At 47.5% G+C, this 22920-nt stretch overlaps 1 protein-coding gene across 1 annotated transcript in view; it reads right to left on the reverse strand.

The window, feature by feature from the left end:
* ZBTB20 (zinc finger and BTB domain containing 20) overlaps window positions 1–22920 on the reverse strand; it is a 3989371-nt gene that overhangs the window by 3343284 nt on the left and 623167 nt on the right. The gene's annotated exons all lie outside the window — the stretch shown is intronic.

The following is a 22920-nucleotide window of genomic DNA, read 5'->3' on the forward strand; positions in this document are numbered from 1 at the left end:
TGTACACATAAAACACCAACTGGTGCCATGTATGTAACAAGAATGAGTTTCAATGCTTGGTATTGTGATGCCCACCAGTGCTATGGACATCAGAATACCAGACATTATGCAACTCTATTCCAACCAAATATCTCCCCACGCATAGAAGTGTACCAAATAATGGCAATATTGCCATACTCTGTAACACAACACATGCAGCAACCACACCAGTGCAGCAATAAGATAAACAACCGTCAAACCAAGAACCAAGATGAGAAGGACGGGCACCCTCCCATTCTACTAAGCTTTTTTCACATTGAAACCACCCCCAGGGTAATGGAAACATCACACATACAGCAAACACACCAGCACAAACCAGGGACATGCAACCAGCAATTGTGTACATAGGGTGCCATGCCAACCAACCAAGCTCTACTGGGAAAGAGGCAGCATTAACCACATCAAGCTTTACCAGGCACCACCCCGTCCCCACAGAGAGCAGACCCTAGGTAATATAATTTGTATCCCTAACAATTACAGTACTTGTCCTTTGCATTTGTGTGCAGATAATAAGCAATGAACAACACAGTTGTTACCACAGTCCACCTGTGAAGGTAGTTTTCAGTGTTGTCAAATGTGGATCCAAACCAATGATGCTAATCTGTATATGCTGTACAAGAAAAACAGATATACCACACTTGGAACTGCCATCTGTGACTTGTTTTGAAGACTGGCATAGTGGATGGGCCTTTGGGTTCCCCCTCTCTGCTGTTCTGTATGTTCCAAAGACTGCGCCTGTCAATCGTGCACAAAGTGCACAGAGCCTAGGACACAGTGCGGCTCCTTGCTAGTTTGCTAATTTCTGCCAGGCATTCCCTTATTAGAACAGGACTTTATACCAAGCCACTCTTCTCCCATTCACTCCTTGCTGGTCGGCCTTTTGAACGACACTGTTCGGTTCAGGACAAGCTGCTCAGGGCGCAACATCACCCAATGACAAATCAATGCTGCTCTGGGTGCACCCTACCTTGGATGCAGCCTCATCGCCCTGGGTGTGGGGTTTTTCTTCACATGGCGGTGGGTTCCTGAAACTTGATGCTCCCACCACCAGAGCGTTGCAAGCTTAAGGACACCAACAGGAGACCAGAGGAAGAAGACCTGCGCTTATATGTTCCAGGAAGACGGCACAGAGGTAAGGGACATGGTGGGAACCGACCAGTGCCTCTATGCAGGCCTCCAACCGACACCAGGGGAACACGGGTGACATAACTTGAGCAGGGCAGTGAAACGGAGACGATCGACTGATCATCTTGTGGACTTCAGAGAAGAGGGCTGTGTTGATATATGTGAGTCATGGCTCATAACCAAGTCATTTAGAGTTGGTTGAGAGCTCTGTTGAGGGTGCAAGCCCTCACCGTTCGTGAAAATAAAGACGCACAAAAGAGAAGAGGAAGGAGCAGGGTGGAAATCCAAGCTAAAGGGAAGAAAAAGACCGCAACATTTCAGTACCATGAGAGATGAAGGTGAGGGAGTCTGCGGTGTTCAAGCTCACGGATGTGGGTTCCTATTCAATATGGACAGTATAGCGACGTGTCCTCCTCACTGGTCAATGGAGGAGATGGCTTTGACGTTTTGTAAGTGAACACTAAGTGAACTGACAATCCCAAGTCCAACTTGGGTCTTTCTTCTCTTCTGGCTCTCTACTTGTGGTGCTCCCCAGGGGTCTAATCTTTCTCCATGGCTTTTCAACCACTACCTGGCAGCTCTTGTCCACCGCAATGCTACATGATGCTCTAACCTTCAGTGTTATTCAGATGACACCTTACGGCTCGCCTCAGCCACCTCTGCTCCTGCTTTCATACCAGACTGTCTGGCCGCAATTCAGGAGTGGTGTACCGCCAATGATTGATGCCTTAATGCCAGTAAGACTGAGATCCTCCTCATCGGGACACTTGCTCCCTCCTTTCCTTTCTCTCTCTGGCCACTCACCCTGGGCCCTCTGACTGCTCAGGCTAAGAGCGAAGGGACTGTAGGTTTGCAGATACAGACCCTTAAGTGCTGGGTAGGTAGGAGGCAGTGCAAGGGTAACTGGAAAGACAGGAGCCTGGGCCTGAGTTCAGAGGATGACCAGTGTGCAGAGCAGTCAGGTGCATCAGCAGGGGAGAGGGAGAGAGAAAGCTGAAGTGAAAAGGAAGGTCTAGAGTTGCTTCCGGAATCAGAGGTGGTTCTGCTCAGGTTTGAGAGAGGCAGGGAGGCTGTTACAAAGGAGGCCCCAGCCAAAGAGATACATCTGGCCCCAACTGTCTGCTTTGAGAAACGTCTGACCCTCAGAGAGTTGGAGGTGGATGAGCGGAGAGCTCGAGAATGAAGATGTTTTGGAAGAGAAAGCAGTGGTTGAAGTGAGCGGGAATCGTCAGGAGCAGCGTTCCACTACTTTTATTTTTTTAATCTTAACAGATTCACTACTTTTGTAAACCATTTCCACCATTCTGGAACTGTTCTTTGTGAAGCTAAAGCACTTTCCTCCACTTTACCATCAGATAGCAGTTACAGCTAAACTCAAATCTGTTTCAACTTATTTGGCTGTCAACCAGCATTGCTGCAACCCTTGAAAAATGTTTTGCGCTTTTGTTTCTTCTTGCCTACACTTTACCCTGCCGGGGCACAGTTCCACTACTTTTTCTGTCACAGTTCTACCACGGAGAGAAAGTTGGAGGTAGAGCGGTCCCAGGCCCCAGAACGCCTTGTGGATGATGCAGAGGGTCTTGAAGTTGATCCTTGCAGCCACGTGGAGCCCATATGCCCCTTAGCACCAGGTTCCATAACATCGCCAGAAGCAACAAGTTTTAGGCGAAATCTCAGAAATTGACATCGGCAGCAGGCATTTGGAAATCATTGTAAATATAATGGTAGTATAGCAGAGGGCGTATCTAGACAACACATTGATTTATGCAAGTTATAACTTTGCATCATATTTATTGTATTAACCCAGTCTAGCCTCATGATGACCAGTTTGGATTTTCGGCAAGATCAATACCCGTACTAGAGCAGTTTTCCAAAATAGAAATAACCACACCCAGCTGTTTACACACAGTTAGGTTTTCCCTTCTGTTAATACAACTCTCACATTCTCATATAAGGATTGCTGATGGGGAATCGTTATTGATATGCAGAGAGACACCAATGTCTAATCTAGACTGGCCCTCAGTGAATTCAGACCCAGTTTGAAACGCAGGCTTACCATGGGAAGCGATAGTGGTAGATTTAAGGTTTTCTTACACAGCATTCCTTCAAGCCGAACTTAGGACAAAACCAATGACTGAGTCTCTACATCTATTCCATACATCAAGGGTGGGATGATGTTAACCTTAAAAATTAATTAAAGTGATTATGGAGAAATTACAACATTTACCCAAGAGTCTTTTCATTTGACGTAGGTCGATCCGTCCCTCTAAATGTGCCTTCTGAAAGCCCCTATTTGGATGAAGCTTAAGTTCCTAAAGGATCGGATGTTTTTTCTTAAATCTCTTTTATGCTGCCAGATTTCCTGGTCAAGTCCATGCTTATGATTTACGCTTGGATTTACACCTGTTTGTGATGGATGATCCCGCTGCTACATAACCGCCAGGAATATAATGATAGAGCATGCTCTCTCAAGCTGACCTCCAGTCATAATTTCATTGGTGTTTGTTAACCTTTTTATCAACCGGGAACCAGCCACTCTAAACTTAGAGATTCTATAACCTCCAGGATATATCACCAGCATATCATGGGACATTAGCTCAGACCGCTTAACATCCATTGATAATTTGGTGGTTATGATGTTATGAACGCTGTACCAGGTCTCCTAAATTTCCATTCCAGGACATCGTTCAAACATGTCCTGCGGGAGGACAAGATAGTCAATAATTGAGCTAGAGGTTCCGCTTTTCCAAGTGACTGCTGAATGGAGATCCCCATTGATACTCCCATTTGCCTGTAGCAAGTCTCAGTCCTCAAAATAGCTCAATCATTTTAACCCATTATCACGGGTAACAGAGTTTTTATTCATGGAAGCAGGAACGAACAAACAATAAGAATGTAGGACACCCACTATCACTAATCCAAGAGAACCCTGGACGGACATACCATTTAACACTATGTCCGATAAGCTCTCAAGAAAGTTATCTAGGTTAGAACACACAGGGTTTCAGTAGAGATTAACTAACTAAAATATAGTCTTGCTGCTAGGTTACCTTGGTAATTAGATGGTATTGCTTCTAACTTCGTTATGAATGAATTACGGGTGGCAATTATAATCGCCCGGACGGACACCCACCATTGTTATGGGAGGCCATTTGCTGTCATATTGAGAATCCGTCTATTTTAATTCCAGTATTCAGCCATGTCTCCTGCAGCATTACTAAACCAACATTACCAAATACATGGGCCTTCGTCACATTATCCGTAAAGCTCCTGAAACCCCTTGTGTTCCAAATTAACAATGACACACACTGGTTTGTTAAAGTGCCAGATTACTTCCCCCAATTATTTGAGGACTTAGGTCAAAATATCAAAATATCAGATAACAGGGAGGACTTAGGTCAAAATATCAGGTAATAGGGACCCCATATTGCTCTTAGAATCTTGCTTAGCAGATAGCAACCACTAAAGTTTCATTTAACCTCCTCCCCATATTTCTATTTTCATTCAGGACCTCTCTCCTTTTCTCAGAAGCATGATTAGCAATTGCATAACCAAGTCTATGAAGCTGCTCCGATACTTTGAGTAGGGCATTAGCCCTATTTTAGATTTTAAACCTACATCCATAACATTTGTGCACTCTTCCAAGGGGAAATGTATGTAATCAATATCATGGGTTGAAAAAAGGTGACGTTCCGGGATCTCTCAGCTGCAAAATTGCACTTCTGTTCAGAACCATTTGTTCCAGAGATGGGAAGACTTACTCTATCCACACCCTTGGTAAACTTGGCAATGGCTGATTACTGCCTCTTGGCCTCTGCCCTTTTAATTGGCCAACTGGCATCCATTCCCCAAGGACGAGCTGATGATATATCAGGAATCTGGGTTTTTTACCTGAAGCAGATATAGTATGACTCATTCTGTTCTCTGTGCCTTGCAATGACTTTGAGGGAAGATCTAGATTAAGACCATGGCCCTCATTACAACCCTTACGGTAAGAATCCTACATTACCGGCATGGCGCAACTAACGTGCCCGTGCTGGAGCGAAGCCGTAAAAAGCGGCACATTACGACCCATCGGGCACGAGCATTGCGCCATGCCGGTAATGTAAACTACGCCATGGCGTTAATGCCCCAAAACGGCACCTACTGGCATCGTATGCCGCGCAAGGTGCACTACCACCACCCCGGCCACCGATATGAGCGGTGACCTCAATTAGCGGTGCCCGCAATTAGCGGTGACCGTAAATAAGCGGAACCGGAAGTAGTGTCATTGCGGCGGAACGGGAAAGAGCACGACGGCCATCTTTAAAAACTCAATCCATTGGCATCCTCCGCAACCAGTGGACATCCGACCCTGAGAACCGTCAAAAAGCATCAGCTACATATTTCCTGCAAGAAAATGCCTAAAGTTATGAAGAAAACTTGTGACCGCCAGCGGCAGGACCGTTTCACCAGGGAAGAGCTGAACATGTTGGCGGAGACCCTCCAGGAGAACGCTGCTGTAGTGTTTTCAAGCCAAATGACCAGACAGGCAATTGCAAAGAAGAAGGCCATATGGGCCCTAGTTGCACAGCGGGTCAGTGCTGTGGGAATAGTACCCCGCAACGCGAGACAGTGCCGTAAGCGGTGGGATGATCTCCGGCTCTGCGTTAGGAGCATCCTATCTGCAAACAGGAACATGGGCATGGCAACCGGGGGAGGATCAGAGTCCCCAATTAAATTGCAGCCCTGGGAGGAAATCTGTGCCACGACAATCGGCATCGAGAGCATTGAAAGGGTAGGAGAAATGGAGAGAGGAGCCCCGACATCAGGCGATGCAGGTAGGTGCCTCAAATCAAGCCATGCAAAAGTAGTCCATTCATGTGAGGCACAATGTTGCCCTATAGTGTGAATGCAACACATCAGCAGGAGACTGCCTACAGCCAAATCCGACCTCAACCCTGTACACATGCAGTATGCACACCCTAACTGTAGGCACCCACATACCTCCATGCTACTTCCACACTAAAGGGAGACAATCTGTATGCCCCTGCCTCAAATGTGCCGCATCTAGTAACCAAAATGATGGCAGTCATCACAATGCCCGCTCAATGTCCGCAGACCCATCAATAACACTTTCCCTCCTTTGCTCCACCACAGGCTCAAATTCCGACCTCGACGATGAAGACACTACTGCCACCACACCTGCCAAGAAAGCCAGGACCACAGTGCCAGCAAACCAACCCTCCACCTCTGCTGTACAGACCAAAACCCCACAGCAGCCAAAATCTGTGGCAAAAACACAGGACAGGGCACTGACAGGCACTCCAGCAGACAGCACGGTACCAGCAGCAGCAGCAGACATACCCCAAACCTGGCCACAGAAGGGACTGGTTCAGCAGGAAGTAGCACAATCGGGGAAACTGCTGCCATTGCAGCTTCCTCGGACAGAGATGCAGGGAATGATGAGGAGATTGATGTAGGACCCCCCACTGCCCACCCTCATTCCCCCTACCTGTCCCAAAGCAGCCCGCATGAAGATGCCACACAGGGGCAATTAGATGATGAGGATTGGCCAGGCTCTCCATGCTCAGTGCATGATGTGCAGGAGGTGAGCAGCCCAATGGAAATACCACTGGCAATATCCATGGGCCAGAAAAATCAACAGTCGTTGGAGGAGATCATCACCCGGCAGCAACAACTCTCCTCCCTCCTAACTGAGCATGTGGCAGAATGTGGGGTGCAAGGGCAGCAATGGAGCAATGCGCAGAGACAGTGAAGGCTGCAATACAGTCCTCCACAAAGGACATATGTGCTGAACTCGCCGCGGTGCGGCACGTGATCTCCGGACTTGTTCAGACAATTCGGGACATGCGTCCCAATGAGCAGCCAGGCACCTCCTCGGGTGCCAGTTCAACACCAAGCAGCCCCGTCCGCCGATCGGGCAGGAACCTGCGTTGCAAAGGCAGGGGTGCCCTGGGGGCCAGGGGGGGGCTGCCAATAGTGGCCGCCAAGTGGAGAAATCCAACACCAGCCACTGCATCACAGACTTCCTCACACCTTTGTAGGGAGTTCAGGGGGGAGGGTGGAGGGGGAGTGGTGTGTTGGGGAGTTCAGGGGGGAGGGTGGAGGGGGGAGTGGGTGTGTTGGGGAGATCAGGGGGGAGGGGGGAATGGGGAGGGGGTAGTGGGTGTGTTGGGGAGTTCAGGGGGGAGGGGGGAGGGGGGAGTGGGTGTGTTAAACAAAATCACATTTACAATACACTTTTCCTTTTTGCACAATTCACATGTGTGGACATTGCTCATTGCGTATGTGTGATTTATTGGTGAACAGTCCCCAGTGTCCATATAACAGACACACACAGTGCCCCAATTGTCATCTCCATGTGACACCCCCATCCACGTGTGCTAGAAACATTGGTTGATCAGAGTACGACGCATTTCACGCCCCTCCTGTGCATCGCCGCCTCCCTGAGGTGCTGCCCCATCCCCACCCTCCTCATCGTCAGGTGGTTGCAGTTCTGCGTCAGGGGACACATTTCGTCTGATGCACATATTGTGTAGCATGACACATGCCATGACGATCTTTGCCACCTTCTCATGGCGGTACAGGAGTGCCCCACCAGACCTGCTGATGCAGCGAAACCATGCCTTTAGTAGGCCGAATGCCTGCTCGATCACCACACGGGTACGTGTATGTGCACGGTGGAAGTCCTCCTTGTGCTGGTTCTGTGGGTTCCGGTAAGGAGCCACCTCTTCAGGGGATAGCCTGCATCACCTATATGTGGGCAACAATGTATGTGTCAGTCATGACATCTAATTCAAAACATGACGTGCCACCATGGCATGCATTCAACTGTTACTTTGTACCACTTTTAAATGCACTAATGGATTCACACTATGTGACCGGTATATGTTCATGGCTCTCATGGACTGTTTTGAATGCCATCGACCAATGTATGCAGGGGGGTCAAGTGCCTTGTGAGTGCCCATCCACTGTGTTCGTTCATGGCGTTTGTTTTGGTGACCTGGCACGTGTCCTGTGATATCAACACTCACATCATTGCAACATTGCTGTCAGCCTCATAATGACCCCAATGAGCACTACTGATGTTGATAGGGACATTTTGTGGGCCTTGGTGTCTGTGTAATGGTGTATAATGGTGTATTGATGTTTCTGTCCGTCATGTGCCTCCTTTGTGCGCAGTTATGGGGGACAGGCCTTTCAGTTGATGGTGTTTGGTGCCGTGCATGTAGGTGCATTTCGTTGAAGTCAATGTGGTCCGAATCGGTACAATGCACTTGCAGATGGTTGTTTCATGGTTGGGACACACCTTCATTCACATGGTAGGGCTGCTTACATCAGGCATTAAGTTTACAGGTGTCAGCTGACGTTTGTGCTGCTTTAGGTTATGAGCTGGCTCCATTGCCTCTGCTACTCGCAGCCAGCTAAAGTATGCATCATACCCCCCTTTCAGCCAGGTGAAGTATACATCATTCCCCCCCCCCTTTCAGCCAGGTGAAGTATGCATCATCCCCCCCCCTTTCAGCCAGATGAAGTATGCATCATCCCCCCCCTTTCAGCCAGGTGAAGTATGCATTGGTACGTCGATCACCTAGCCACTTCACATTTCCATGGTCATGACATGAGACTCACCGAGTAGCCAGGATCTTGGCCCTGCATGTCGTTCAATGTACCATGGTATTGTGGAGTTCCTCAGGATCATTGAATCATGGGTTGATCCGGGGAATCGGGCACAACAATGTGTGAAGATCCTGTTGGAGTCACAGACCATTTGCACGTTGATTGAGTGAAATAGTTTACGTTTGCGTACGGTACCTCCATGGCATGTGGGACCACCAATTCCACATGGGTGCAGTCGATGGCACCAATGCAACCAGGTATGCCGGCTAGTGCATGGAAACCCATTTTGGGGTTGGCAATCTCCTGGTCAGACCGTGGTAATGAGATGTGGTCGTCTGTGTGCTTGAGGAGGGCATCGAGCACTTGGATCAATGTACGTGAGAATAACGGTTGTGCAATGCCATGCAAGTGCCCCACTGTGTGCTGGTAGGTGCCTGTGGCCAGGAAGTGAAGCACGGACACTACCTTCAGTAGGGGTGGAATGGTGGTGGGTGTTTCTATCATGCTGACAATGTCCTTGTGTGTCATGTCTACGATGGTGGTGATGGTGTCCCTTTCCAAACGGTACAGGGTGTGGATCTGCTCAGCGGTGAGGTTTAATGGACTGGCTCTGATGTGTGGGTTTGTGGGCTGCCTGCGTGGTGGCACTGGCTGTGCTGGTGGGGCTTGCTGGCCCTGCCTCGCCCTCCTTCTCCTCCTGCGTCTCCTCTGTGCTGCCTGTTGTTGTTGTTGTTGTAGTTGTAGCACTTGCATTGCTATCAGGTCCTCCAGCCCCAACATTGCTAGTCCTATTGGAATCATTGTGGAGTGTGACTGGGTGTGGGAAGGGGTGGGGTGTGCTCTTTTTGTACTTGCTGAGTCTGTATTGCCTCCACCTGTGCTGATTCTGTGCACCTGTGGCAGCTGGATACACTGCACATGGCCATTTACGGTTGGTTTGCGATGGCGTAATTAGCACCATGGCGGTAAGGTACTTAACAGGCTTTGTGATGGCGTTAGGAGCATGTCCGCTTGGTTCGTGCACGCGACCTTGGTGCAGTTAGCGGCAGCGTTAAGTATGATGCCGCTAATGGCATCGTAGTTAACGGTCACGGGTCATGATCGGACCTAGCGGAAAACGATGCGGTAATCATTTACCGGCATCGTTTTTCACTTATCGCCAGGGTTGTAATGAGGGCCCATGTGTTTGTGAGCACGCGATTGATCTTGTTTTCTTTACTGGACTGGGTTTCAAGCCCTTGTTCCCAAAATAAAAGATTGGTTCCCATCTCCAGGAGAAGGGTATTTTGCCATTTTGAGCATCTTCCGTGCAAGTGTCAATAATGCTTTCCTCTGATTGTCGAGGCAATGTATTTTTCCCTTGCTTCAAGCCGCTTGTAGAAGGAATCGCATTGGTAAAGTTTCGGCACCCCCATTCTATATTTTCTGTTTATCATTTTTCAACACAATCTTTTTTGAACATTGTGCATTACAATTGGGAGTTGAAATACTGGCGCCGAAGGAGTCAGACAGGCTTACATTTGGATTACAGCGCCTCTAATCAATGTGTACTCATTGTAATAACCTGGGTACTTTCATTTCTACTTCCTCGGGTATTTTTTTCAGCACTGGAGTTTTGGTGTCTTGTATGGCACCCGATTGCTTCAATTCTGAGTGTGGGTCATGTTTTGGCATCTCACTTGTGCTATGCTGTATGAAGAACAGTTGCTTATCTTCAACAATTACGGTCACCTTCTATCAATGAGGTTGAGGAGGCCTGCATTGAAGGTCAACTTGTATTATTGCAGTGGTGTAAGGTGCTCTTGTCTCAGTCCTGCATTGAGGCTTACATTTCAGCACCTATGCAGTGGTGTTTTGCATAACTGGGGGTGAACTTGTCATATTTATTTATTTATTGTGCATTTGTAAGGTGCTTATACATCAAGTAACTTGTGTTTCAAAGCGCTGACAGCGAGGGAACATGGGAAAGGAAAGGCAAATATAACAATGAAAGATAGAGGCAGACCTACTAGGCCTTGTGAGCATTCAGAACGTGCAAGTGCAGAGCGAGAGACTCGGTGAGGGAGTGGGGGGTGGGGGGGTAAGTGCTAGTTATACCAAGCAGGAAGTGCTGGATGGTGAGAAGCTGTTAAGTGCTTAGGTGAGAGTGGTCAGCTGCCAATAAGTAAGTTAGTGCAGGTCTGTGGTGGCATAGGCCAGTGAATGCCAAATCAAGTGCTTAGAGTGGGCAGAGGATGAAGGCGATTGGGTGTGGGAGGCCAGGACCCAAGAGGACACAAAACAGCCTTGGAAACCAATATCAGCAATTGAGGGGTTTAGCAGAGGAGGGAGGTAGGGAAGGAGGAGGTGAAAATGAGAGTCTTGAGGAGTTTCTAGAATTGGAGGAGATCCGGCACAAGACAAAGAGGAAGGAGGTGGTTGTTCCGTAGGTGGGAGCCTGCTGAGAAAAGAGATCGGCTACCAGCTCGCTGTTTAGCAAAGCACTCGGCACTCAGAGAGTTGGTGCAGGAGGAACGTATAGATCTGGAGGGAGAGTATTTCATGAGAACAAGTTGTAGATAGCGTGGTCCTCGGGCACCAGACAGCCTTATAAATGATGCAGTGGGATTTAAATTTTATCCTTGTAGCAACTGGGAGCCAGTGGAGAGTTTTCAGGGTTGGAGAGATGCAGTCCCTGGGCTTGAGGCCAAGGATAAATCTTGCATCACTGTTCTGGATTAGCTGAAGGGGTCATACAGAAAAAGAGGGTAGATTAAGGAAAAGGCTATTTCTGTAGTCTAGCCTAGAAAGAACCAGAGCTCTAGATACATTGAGTTTCTGGGGGAAAGTGAGGAAATTAAGAATTCCTTTGAGTAGGTGGAGCTGAAAGTGGGCCTTCTTGGCAAGGTCCTGAATGTGATGGAGGAAGGAGAGAGAGGAGTCGAAGATGACTTTAAGGATTGGATTATGGCTTCAGATGAAGGAGAAGTGGGAGGGCCATAGTGAGGGGAAGAAAGAGGGAGCAGGAGTCCCAATAGGAAGGATCTCAGTCCTGCTGGCGTTGAGGCAGAGATCATTGGACGTACACCAGGAAGATGGAGGAAGTAAGAAAAGGGTCAGAGGGAAGTTTGAAGAAGAGTTGTATGTCATCAGCATAACACTCGAAGTTGGGGGAGAAGTGGAAATGAGGTGTGCAAGCGGAGCAAGATTGGAGTTAAGGAGCCAGGGTGAAAGGTTGAAGCCATGGGGGACGCGGCAGGTGGGGGAGGAGAAAGAGCCCAGAATAACCCAGGACGGATGGTCATTGAGGAAGGAGGTCAGTCAGTCCAGTGCCCACTCCGAGATACCTGGGTTATTGTGGAGCCATTTTATGAGGATGGAGTGGTTGACCATATCAAATGCTGAAGTAGAATCAGACCATCTGGAGAGTTGGAGTCAAGAGATGAGAGCCGGTCCTCACGGGTGTTCAGAAGAGCAATTTTCCTGCCTCTGGATGCTCGGAATCCAGATTGATGATCGTGAAGGCAACCAACAAGTTCAGTGTGCTGGGTCAGTTGGGGGGAGACCAACTTCTCCTCAAGGAATGGGGTGATAGATATGAGGCAATAGTTGGCTGGACATGAAAGGTCTGCAGAAGGTTTTTTCTGGAGGGGGCGAGTCGGAAGGTTCCGGTAGCAAAAGAGTGGTTGCAGAACTCAACAAGTTCAGGGGCAAGAGAGACAATATTGGAGCTATGTTCCAGGCTGATCCTCATGACTGGGGCAAGAATGTCAAGGGTATTTGTAATGGCAAGATGGAGGTGGCTGAGACCAGAGTCTGAGTTAGAGCCGCCTGTAGTGGAGGAGAGAGGGGGATGACGGTAGATGCGAAGGCGGCAGCTGACTCTCGTTTGAACGGATGGATGTTCATGAACAAGGTTGGCAGGGCTGGGGGAGGTGCGTTCAGAGGGCCAAGAGGACCCATGTGGGAGGAGTGGTTGGACCAGGAGAGTGGAGTGATCAGTGGTATGACCTCATCTAGGGTTTACTTTCATTATCACAGTGCAGTGAACTACTCTTAAACCTGCAGTGATTGTCTCTTCTTAGTATGCCAGTATTAGTGCCCTTGAATCAGTCCTAAAATTAGAAATTCAGCTGTGGTGTCCTGTGTGAGGTGCACCTGTTTTACTCCTGCAGCCACAGGCACATTTCAGTATTGCAGCAATGGTGCAATGTCCTTTATGAGGTGCACTTACTTCACTTCTGCAATGGGCGTTGCCTTTCAGTATTGCAGTTGTCTTATCATCTCCAGAGAGAGGTGCACTTGTATGAATTCTGCAGTGAATGCCAACTTAGAGTATTGCAGAGGTGTGTCCTGACCAGCACAAGGCACACTTTCTCAGTCCAACAGTGACAGACTCATTACAGTACTGTTGTGGTGGTGTGCTGTCCTGTGTGAAGCATGATATGATATGATAGGATAAGATAAGATAGGTTATTTATAACGCACTTAATACCCAGAGGTTTCTAAGCGCGGACCCAGGGATCGAACCTGTGATTCTCCGTGTCGTCTTGCTTCCACGGTGAGCACGTTGCCCCTGAGCTATCCTCCCGAGTCTATGCCGCCTGTCTCCTTCCTACAATGAGATTAATCTTTCAGTATTGCAGTGGGTGTGTCCTTTTAGAGTGTGTGTTCTGTGGGGCGCGCACTTGTTGCAGTTCTGCTGCAAAAGACGCCTTGTGAATGCTAGTGCTTCTTAGCAGATTATTTATAGTGTGACACCACCATGATGTGCATTGTACGTGCTAAAAATATGCAAATACTGTGCTCAACTGTATTTACATTAAAAAATACTTTTGTGATAATAATTAAGTGCACTGTGCAAATTCTGGACTTTGAAACGTATAGCTTTTACAGGCATTTTCAGTGCACAACATGTTTGATAAAGGAAGCTGCATCTTCCAAAAAGAGAAGCCAATTATCATGTCACTTTGTAACAACATTGCTGCTTTCCATATAGATATTCTGCCTCTGTAATGGAACAGAGCAGCTAGAAAATGCTGGAAAATGCTTCTTGGTGGGATCCCACTTGTACATTTGAAAGGTTAGATTAAGCAATACCAATGCATTTGTTTTTCACTGTAGATGGTTCAAACTCTTATTGGCAAGAGAAGATGTGTGCTACTTCAAATAACTCAGTCCCCTATTCATAAGGATAGTAGAGAAATACAAGCTCCATGAGCAGGCTTGCTTTGGAAAATTGACCCTTGATTTCTGAGGAAAGAGAGAATGGGTAAGCTAGAGAGGCCATTAGAGTGTAGTAAACAGGAGGCCAGGGCAACTCCAGAATCCACAATAAACAGGGACAGGAAACAAGAAAATCCTGTATAAAAATAACTAGGAAACCTTCCTTGCACTGTTATGCGCAAGAACTATGGAACACTGTCCGACTGCACATGTGCATGTCCCCACTGCGGTTCATGAAAGAGCAGTAGAACTTGCTGTTCAAGGAAAATCACAACTGGCAGACACAACAATGCCCAAGACAACCTTTGATCGTCCCTGGTGTAATCTACCTCTATTGTACAACACCCCCTTGCTTCCAAGTGAAGTTTTCTCTCTATACATTCCAGACATGCAAAGTTAAGACCAATGTGAGGTAACGGCCATAGTCCACAACGGTCTCTGGAATGATAGATACTCGTCCTACCTGTTTCCTGAAAATGTTTGGGGAGTTGAAGTAGGATGGATAAGAAAGTTTGGCACAATGCAACAGCTCTCTCGAAGGTATGTAATGTGCAGAGAGACATTGTTGCCCAAAAGGGACATCTCTAGAAGTGTTGAAGGAACTATCCTATGAAAGTGTTTGCACAAGTGGCCAATGGGAAGTATTTCTGGGCACTAGGTAGGTAAAGGGACACAACACTGACTTCCATGGGAATCAGAGGTTTGAGGAACCCTAAGACTCAACCTTTGCCCGATCAAAGGAATGCAAAACAATAGGTTTCAAAAATGTGTGTAGGAATAACTTGCTGCATGTCTCAACTAATATGTAAACAAGAGATACACCTTAAACCAATATTCTAGTTATTTCAGTACTTTTCAACACATTTCTTCTTTAGATCTCTTCACAGCTACTTGTTGCTTCAGGGTTAAGCGCCTGGCTTCACACTCTTTGATCATATAATACACCTTGGGTGTATGTCAGAGTTGCCAACACAATAATTCTAGAGCTAATTGCTTCTTACTTGTTTCCAGAGGAATGACCCCTTCCAGCTTTGCTCGTGGAGGTAGTTCTAGGAAAGGTCACTGGGTAATCACATCATATATTTGCCAAGAGGGAATGAGTCTTGAGAATCCTGCACAGCAAGTAAGGCTCCCATTGCCCAAATATTCTTCAAGTACTAACTGTGCTCTTCAAAGCTTCTTAAATCCTTTGACCTCGAGGGTGTGCCTTAGTCTAATTGCACCTCCTGCGGTAAGTGCTCCTCTAAAACACCTGGCACATCTGGCAAGCATTTGACTTGACTCTTCCAGTTCACAACCTCATCTGTCAAGTGATTCTCTTGAATTTTCTGCACCTTTGGGAGCAATTGTTTGAGCCAATTGCGCCCCACACTATGTAAGTGTTCTATTCGCATTTGGTATACCTCATATAGCACATGTTCGTCTTGGCCCTCTGCACTTCAGTGGGCGGGCACGTCACCTGCTCAACATCTCATGTGACTCACCTGCTCAGCATCTCCACTCAGCTCCAGTATCTAATTTACTGTAGAAAGTGTATGGCTTGGCTTCTTTTCACCTCATCTTGAATGTGCTTATTGCGCCTCTCGTGACAGGGGTGTATATTGCCTCTCTTGCACCTAATGTGGCAAGTGCTCCACCAAAATATCTGCACCTCTTCTGGCAAGTACTTATTTTGCCTGTTCAATCTCTCATGGGCAAATGCAGGGTTTGCTCTTCTGGCACTCGTGATGGCAAGAGTTTGCCTGTCTAGAAGCTCTGGGGTCAAGAGTCCCGCCCAGCTGCTGGGCACCCCCGCGAAACACCATTATTTTGGCCTTTACAGAACCTCTGTAGTCAAGAGGTCAGTTCAACTTCTCTGCACCTCCTTTGGCAAGTGCTTGTCTGCTTGTTCAGCACCTTTGGGGTTAAGTGTTCTGCTTGGCTTCTGTGGCTCCCTATTTGGACAATGCTCATTTTTCAGTAGTTCTGGGTCCAGTAGTCTGATCAGCTTCTTGGGGCACCCATCAACAAGGGTTTGCTTTCCCAGTTGAGCAACTTTTTGGACAAGTGCTTTGCCCGGGATCTCTGCACCGCTTGGCTTTGCAGCATCTCATTTGCCAAGTAATTGTTTCAGCGTCTCTCCATCTACAACTCCTGGTATGTGACTAGTTCCATCGGCTTTGCTCTTCCATAGTACGCCAACCCCCTGTATGTCTCTACTGTCTTTCTCTTATATCTGTGTTGCCTCTCCATCTGCGTCTGGAATTGCCACGTGATATCCTTCTCTGGTTTTCAACACCATGGACCTGAACTTTGGAAAACCCTGAGCTGCCAATCTGCACTCAGGTGGCACTTCACAGATGCATAAAAGCCGCATCCCCAATTTTCTTTGTATTCTATATCTACTTGCATTCTCAGATCCACTGTGGAACCATCTCCTTCTCCCACGTGCAAGGGTTGCAGGATCTGAGGGGAAGGGATATTGAGGGAGTGAGGTGTGTTGATGCTATTCATAAAATCGGTCTTTAAGATCCTGTGTAGCATGGACATCCCCGCCCGCCTTAATGGAAGAATTAGGGAAGGTTGGATCAACCCCAGATCACACCAAGTTAGTGGGTTTGAATATTTTGGGGGTACCTGAAGGTGTTGGCCCAACTGAGTCATACATATCCCTTCTGATGGGCAGTGGGATCCCTACATTACTTCTGTGGTAAGACAACTCCTGCCCCTGTAGGAGGTAGAAAGGGTTTGTATAAAATGCACCATTCATGTACTATTGTATGTACATTCATGTACTAACCTTCCGCTTCCATCTTGTCTTGAAAGTTTCCATCTTTTGTCATTCCCTGTCTCATTTTGCTTGCCAGCATGTTTCCCTTTGCTTTGCAACATTTCAACTTCCCTCCCCTGGGTGCCTTTCTGTTTGGCTCATCTGCAGGGCTCATTATCTGTTCTCCTGAAGGATACATTTCTCTGCTATAATTCATCTATGAGATGCCTCTTACGCGCACCTGGTATGCAAACTTATCCTTGAAATGTCTGGACAGCTCGTGGCATATTGTCTGGAAGGGGGGGGGGGCTTGGCAGGAGCTGATTTCACTGGATTCTGCTTGTTATGAGATTGTAACAAATTCTGAATAAATTGGGAGGTTATGCAAGGAGGTTGGGTATAGCAGAGCAGTGCAATTTTGCTTACAAGCTGACCCCTATGTATGTGCAGCTGTCCTCTGTGTGCCTCCTAATTATTTCTGACCTGGCAGTAGCTGGCTGAATTCTGGGTGGGGGACCTGACAGGCAATATCTGGTCCTGACACCCCCTAAATATTTGGTTAAACTTTATATCACTCTTCAAACAACCTTACTATCCGCCCGAAGAGATGGGAGATAAAGGCAATGCCCTGGATGTAGAGTATCACTTCAGGCAAAATGAACCTCATCCCCAGGCTTTCATATCTCTTACTGGCTCTCCAGGAAGACTTTCGGGGGCCACTAATGTTGTGCTACAGCTACAACATGTTTAAGTCCACTTAGGCCAAGAAGAGTCTGAGGATTCCCAGCAAGGGGGTGCTAAGGGGACACTTGGTGGGAGGCAATGAGTTCCATCTTGTGGTGCATAGATTTCCCGCTTGTTTGACTGGAGATGCTCCCGGGTGGGTGGCCATCAGGGGGAATGTTGAACAGGGGGGATCACTAAAATCCTCATGGATCGGCTTCATGGGGTGGGGATCCCTTTTCAATCACACATAAAACCTTATATTACTGCGACAAAGCTATTCACCAATGGGGAGTGGACAAGGGCCTAGGTCCATTGTCATCAGTGTTGGGTAATCTGTAATATTCCCCAGGCCTTATTTGGGGATCATTGAGGACATGAGATTGTGAGAGTTTAAGACCATCTCAGAGCTTTACCATCAGGGCACTCTGTTATATTTTGAACAGTGTAGGGCCATGTCCAAAGTGGACAAGTCCAAGAGATTCACCTACTCTCCGGTTCACTACTGGATCACTCATACCAGGGTCTGGGTGGCTGGCACACTCCACTAGACCACTTAATCTTACATTCATAGATCATGTCAGAAAGGGTAGGGTCTCCAATCTTTACAAGCTGTTTGACATAAGTGATATTTCTCAGAGCCTCACGTGCACATATGGTCAAGAGCACATAAGTCTCTTCGGTGCATGGGGTTAAATCTTGCATTGTACTATCAAGCGTTTGTGAATGGTGGGATGGTGAGATAGGATTCCAGCAGAGAAGGTGGAAGCTTGGGCACGGAGAATCTGGGTGGAAGGTTGTCTTTTGAAAGTGAACGGAGAAAGGAGGAAAGAGAAGAGGTTGGCGGGCTGGGCCTGCATTGCAATGTACTTAATATAGAACTATTAGAAGACTTGCCTGCTGATGCGCCGCAGCAGATTTCTGATCAGTGACCCACTTAATACATCACAAACAGATAAACTATACACAACATATGCTACTTATGGTACATCACCTATGAGCGCCTTCATTACATTACTCCTTCCGACTCTGGGTTCCATAGGAGGCCTTTCAGAGGTCTGAGAAATATGCCACACATGTGGTGGTCTTGCCCTATTTCTCAGATGTTGTGGGAGGGGCCTATGGCGGGATTCGGATCCCCATGAAGCCTGTGGTGATAATGTTGGGGGATGTGGAAGATGGGATGTGCCCAGTGCCGGGGGCATCAGCAACTCTTCTCGCTCACTTACTCACAGCAGCTAAGCGGTCCTTGACATGATGCTGGAGATCTCCCAAAGGACCCACTTGAGCATATGGGGCCAGATTGCAGAACTTTGCACTGATGCAAGTGCAAAGTTGCACTGTATTAGCACTAGGGCAATGTTTGTAATATAGTAGAAACCATTGCATCATGACAAGGTCAGTTTGGCATGGTATAAGCACCAGGGCAAAAATTGTTCTATTGCAAAAAAGATAGATGCTCAATATATTTTTGCACAAAGACAAACTTTGCCCTACTGCTAATATGTATTGGTGCAAAGGTTTACTAATAGGGCAAACGTGCACTTGCACTGGTGCAAGGTTTCTGTAATCTGGCCCATGGTGGTGTCAGGTTGGAATATCTGGCCATGAGAGAAAGTCACAGCCCTCCTATCCAACGGTTTAATAACAGATATGAAAGTATGGACCCTAATAATGGACTTTTATGAAGATCTCGTAAAACAGATATTCAACCCCCCATTGTTTAAACTATCACTGCTTTGATCTGTTATGCTGAGGGATGGGGGTGGAGAGGGGACAGTGGGGTGTGGGGGGTGCTACATAAAAATGTACTCACAACGCACTGCCTTTTTTTGTAAATTGCGCTTTAAATGCCTTAGCTTTTGAAAATCACTACAGTGCTGTAGTTCATGCACTGGACCTGTCTGTATCACCAGACCATACCACTCAATACATATGTTAAAAGGGATGTTCTTTGTGTTTATTGCTTGTATATGTGAAAAACAATAAAAAACATGTTTTAAAAAAATAAAAAGCGTAAAAAATAACATATTTACATATACAGTGCGATCCTAATAGTGAAGACAATGTTCGAGTTGTAAAGGATTTACAAGGATAGAGAGAGATGGCAAGGAAATAGTTCATGAAGTAAAATTGTTCACTGAAATATTCAGAGGAGCAATTGTAAAGTGAAATGGGTATTATGTTCACATGATTCTCCTAAAGGACAAGACATCTCCAGTATCTCACCAAGAGAGAAATATTAATTTGGCGTGTGAAGAAGAGAACAAAATTAAACCTCAGAGATTATGTGATCTTTTTTTTGTTTTTATTTCGTGTTTGTTTATGGAAGATACACAATACAAAAAATATAATGTGGTTCCTAATTTACACAGATAATACCAAATATACAATAAACAATTTGACATGAGACATATGATGTATACTAATCAACAGACTAATTTACAATATTATTAGTTTCATTAAAATGTACATGTAAAAGATACCAATACACAACAATAAGACTTTAAAACATATGATGTATAAAGATGTCACTAATAAACAAGGATAATATAAAGGGGGTAATTCATAGAATTCCACGCAGAAGTGGTGCACGCAGCTGACGCACAGAGGAAATGTGCGCCAGTCTGCGGCATCTGCGTGCGCCAAAACCCATTTTGATGCACAGCGTATTCATGGATACAAACATCTATAATCAGCCGTGGCGCAGAGTGGCGCAGCAACCCTGCAGCAGCGCCAGCTATGCCCTCAACCCCGCCCTGTGCGCCAAAAACATTGCACAAATCCCGTACATGGTGCAAAGGCCAGTGGACCAGCATACAGCCCCACAACCACGAAAACGTGCTATAAACGCCACACAGCCCTCACGCACCAGTTTAATCGTGTGGAAAACACCCCGCGCACCCCTCGGAATACGCGTACCCCGCTCGCGCCAGCGAAATTGCGTGGAAAAAGTCCTCCCTGTGGTGTGGGCTGCCTGCGGGGCAATGCCACGGGTGAAGGGCTGCCTGCGGGGCATGGCCAGGTGTGAAGGGCTGCCTGTGGGGCATGCCCAGGGGTGATGGGCTGCCTGCGGGCAATGCCCAGGGGTGATGGGCTGCCTGTCGGGCATGGCCAGGGGTGAAGGGCTGCCTGCAGGGCATGCCCAGGGGTGAAGGGCATGCTTTCGGGGCATTGGGAGGGCCCACACTGCCAAATCCTGTGTAAAATTCCCCACGCACCTACAGAATAAGCGTACCCCACTCGCGCCAGTGAAATCGCATGCAAAACTCCCTGCGCACCCCTCGGAATATGCGTAACCCGCTGGTGCCGGATGATGCAGTCACAGGATCGGGGACAGGATTACACACAGGCACCTCCGCGGCGGCCTGTGCTGCCTCCTGTCCCTGCCCCTGGACTGCACCACTAGCACCAGTGGAATCCCCCCTCCAGGCTCAGTGCGTGGGCCCTCCATGGCCTCCTCCTCAACCGAACCCCCACCAACCTGGATGACTCCGTGCCATCTTCCTCCATAGGCCCCTGCGGTGGATCAGCTGTCCCTACTGCTGCCGAGGAGTCCACCTCCAAACGCTGCCTTTCCACACACATTTCTGAAGTATCTTGAGATAGATTAACTTCTTGCTTCACCTCCTCAGGGGTACTGTGCCTTTCCTATCATTAACCTACATGCTCACAGTCTCTCAAGCTCTGTTTTACTCAAGGTTGGAGTACTGTGACAGGCTCTTTCAATATTCGACCTGCCTCCACACTCCACACTCTACCACTAATCCAGTACAGGACTGCGAGACTTGTCCTTGGCCTCAAGCCCTGGGATCCTATCTTTCCAGCTCTGTAATCCTTTCATTGGCTACCAGTGGATGCAAGGATGATACTTCAGACCCCCTGCATTGTGCAGAAGGATTTTTTGGGACTGGGTCCAAAATACCTTCAACAATCCCTCTGCCAATTCCTCCCCTCTTGAGTCCTTTGCTCCTCTACCTCACACTCCCTCCAGGTCAGTCGTTAATTGAATAAATACGCTGGGAGCAGATTTGTGTGTACGGCTGGGAGCTCCCTTTGGAACAGCCAACTGGCCATGTTGAAACTTGAGGAGAAACATCTCTGCTTCCGGAAGCACCTCAAGACCTTCCTATTTGCTCCTGCATTAGCCCCTCTGTTGGCACTGTGCCCCTGCACACACTCTGTCCTTCGGGCCCAGGTACCTGCTCACCCTGCCTCCCTGCTGCACTGCCTCCAGGCCTCCCATTGCAATGGGTCCTGTGTGTGTACCCATAAAGTCCCCCACTCTTCTTCTGCACTCATCAGATTTGCCCTATCCAAATTATCTTGCACTTGCCACTTGCTGGCTGCACTACCACCTGAATGTCTATTCTATCATTGGACTTCATTTTCCTTCTTTGTCTCATCTGTTTGGCATGTTCCCCTTCTCCCCCTCCCAGGGTCTTCAGCTCTTTATCCCTTCTCCATGCACGTGTGTGTTCTCAATGTTACTGTGCCCAGTATGATAGTTTTTTTTAATTCCTTTACTCCCTTGTTCCCCTCCCTTTGCTTGTTTGCGCTCTGAGCCACTTGTGTACGAGTGCAATCTTGATGAGATGTCATATCATATCATATACATCATTTGTCGTTGGTGCAGTGTGTCTCACTGTGACTGTGCTGATGGCAGTGGCTCCCCATGCACATGTGTGTGCACAATCATGTTCCATGTGCACTCCATGTATGCCCCTAGCTGTCCTTGACCACCTGCTCATTGTAGTTTGTGTCCAGGATGATCCAAGTGTCATCTCATTTGGACAGCCATGTCACGCTCACTGTAGGTCTGTGTGTCATCACGCACAACATTAGGCTGTCCACATCTGTATCATGCACATGGCTCCCCCTGTTACAGGCTCACTGCCTTGTTTCAACTGGTGTTGTCTTCTACATGCATGGGTGTACTATTGATGGTTCCTCATCTTTCCTCCATCATGTCCACTTCTCATCGGCTGTAGTGACATTTGAATGACGAAATGCAATAGACGCATGCCAACACTGTCGGGCAATGCACAGTTCTGTGGGAAACCTTTCATTGCCATGCAGTGTCTCCCTGATATTGCCCAGAGGGTGGGTGTTTCACGGTATCCATGCTACATGGTGCATGCCATTTCCACATGATGGCTGCAATTGCCCTAACACTGCCGTCATGTTTGGAGATTGTCATCACTACGTACGTGTTTATGTTGGAAGTTGAGGGGCTACACATGCACTGCATCACACACACCCACTCATTTGCCAAGTTCAGACCTTCAACCTGCAAACACAATGCTGCTGTGTGATGGTGACCTGACATGTATGTACCCATGTCCCTCCTTTCACTGTATAGAAAGGCACTAGCGTAGATGCCTCCTGTGACACATGTACTCTGCATAGTTGATGGTACTTGAGTGCTGCACATGAACATGCATGTTACATGTGTC

Source organism: Ambystoma mexicanum, chromosome 7p, assembly GCF_040938575.1.
Source record: "Ambystoma mexicanum isolate Mex_15411 chromosome 7p, UKY_AmexF1_1, whole genome shotgun sequence".
Taxonomy (NCBI): domain Eukaryota; kingdom Metazoa; phylum Chordata; class Amphibia; order Caudata; family Ambystomatidae; genus Ambystoma; species Ambystoma mexicanum.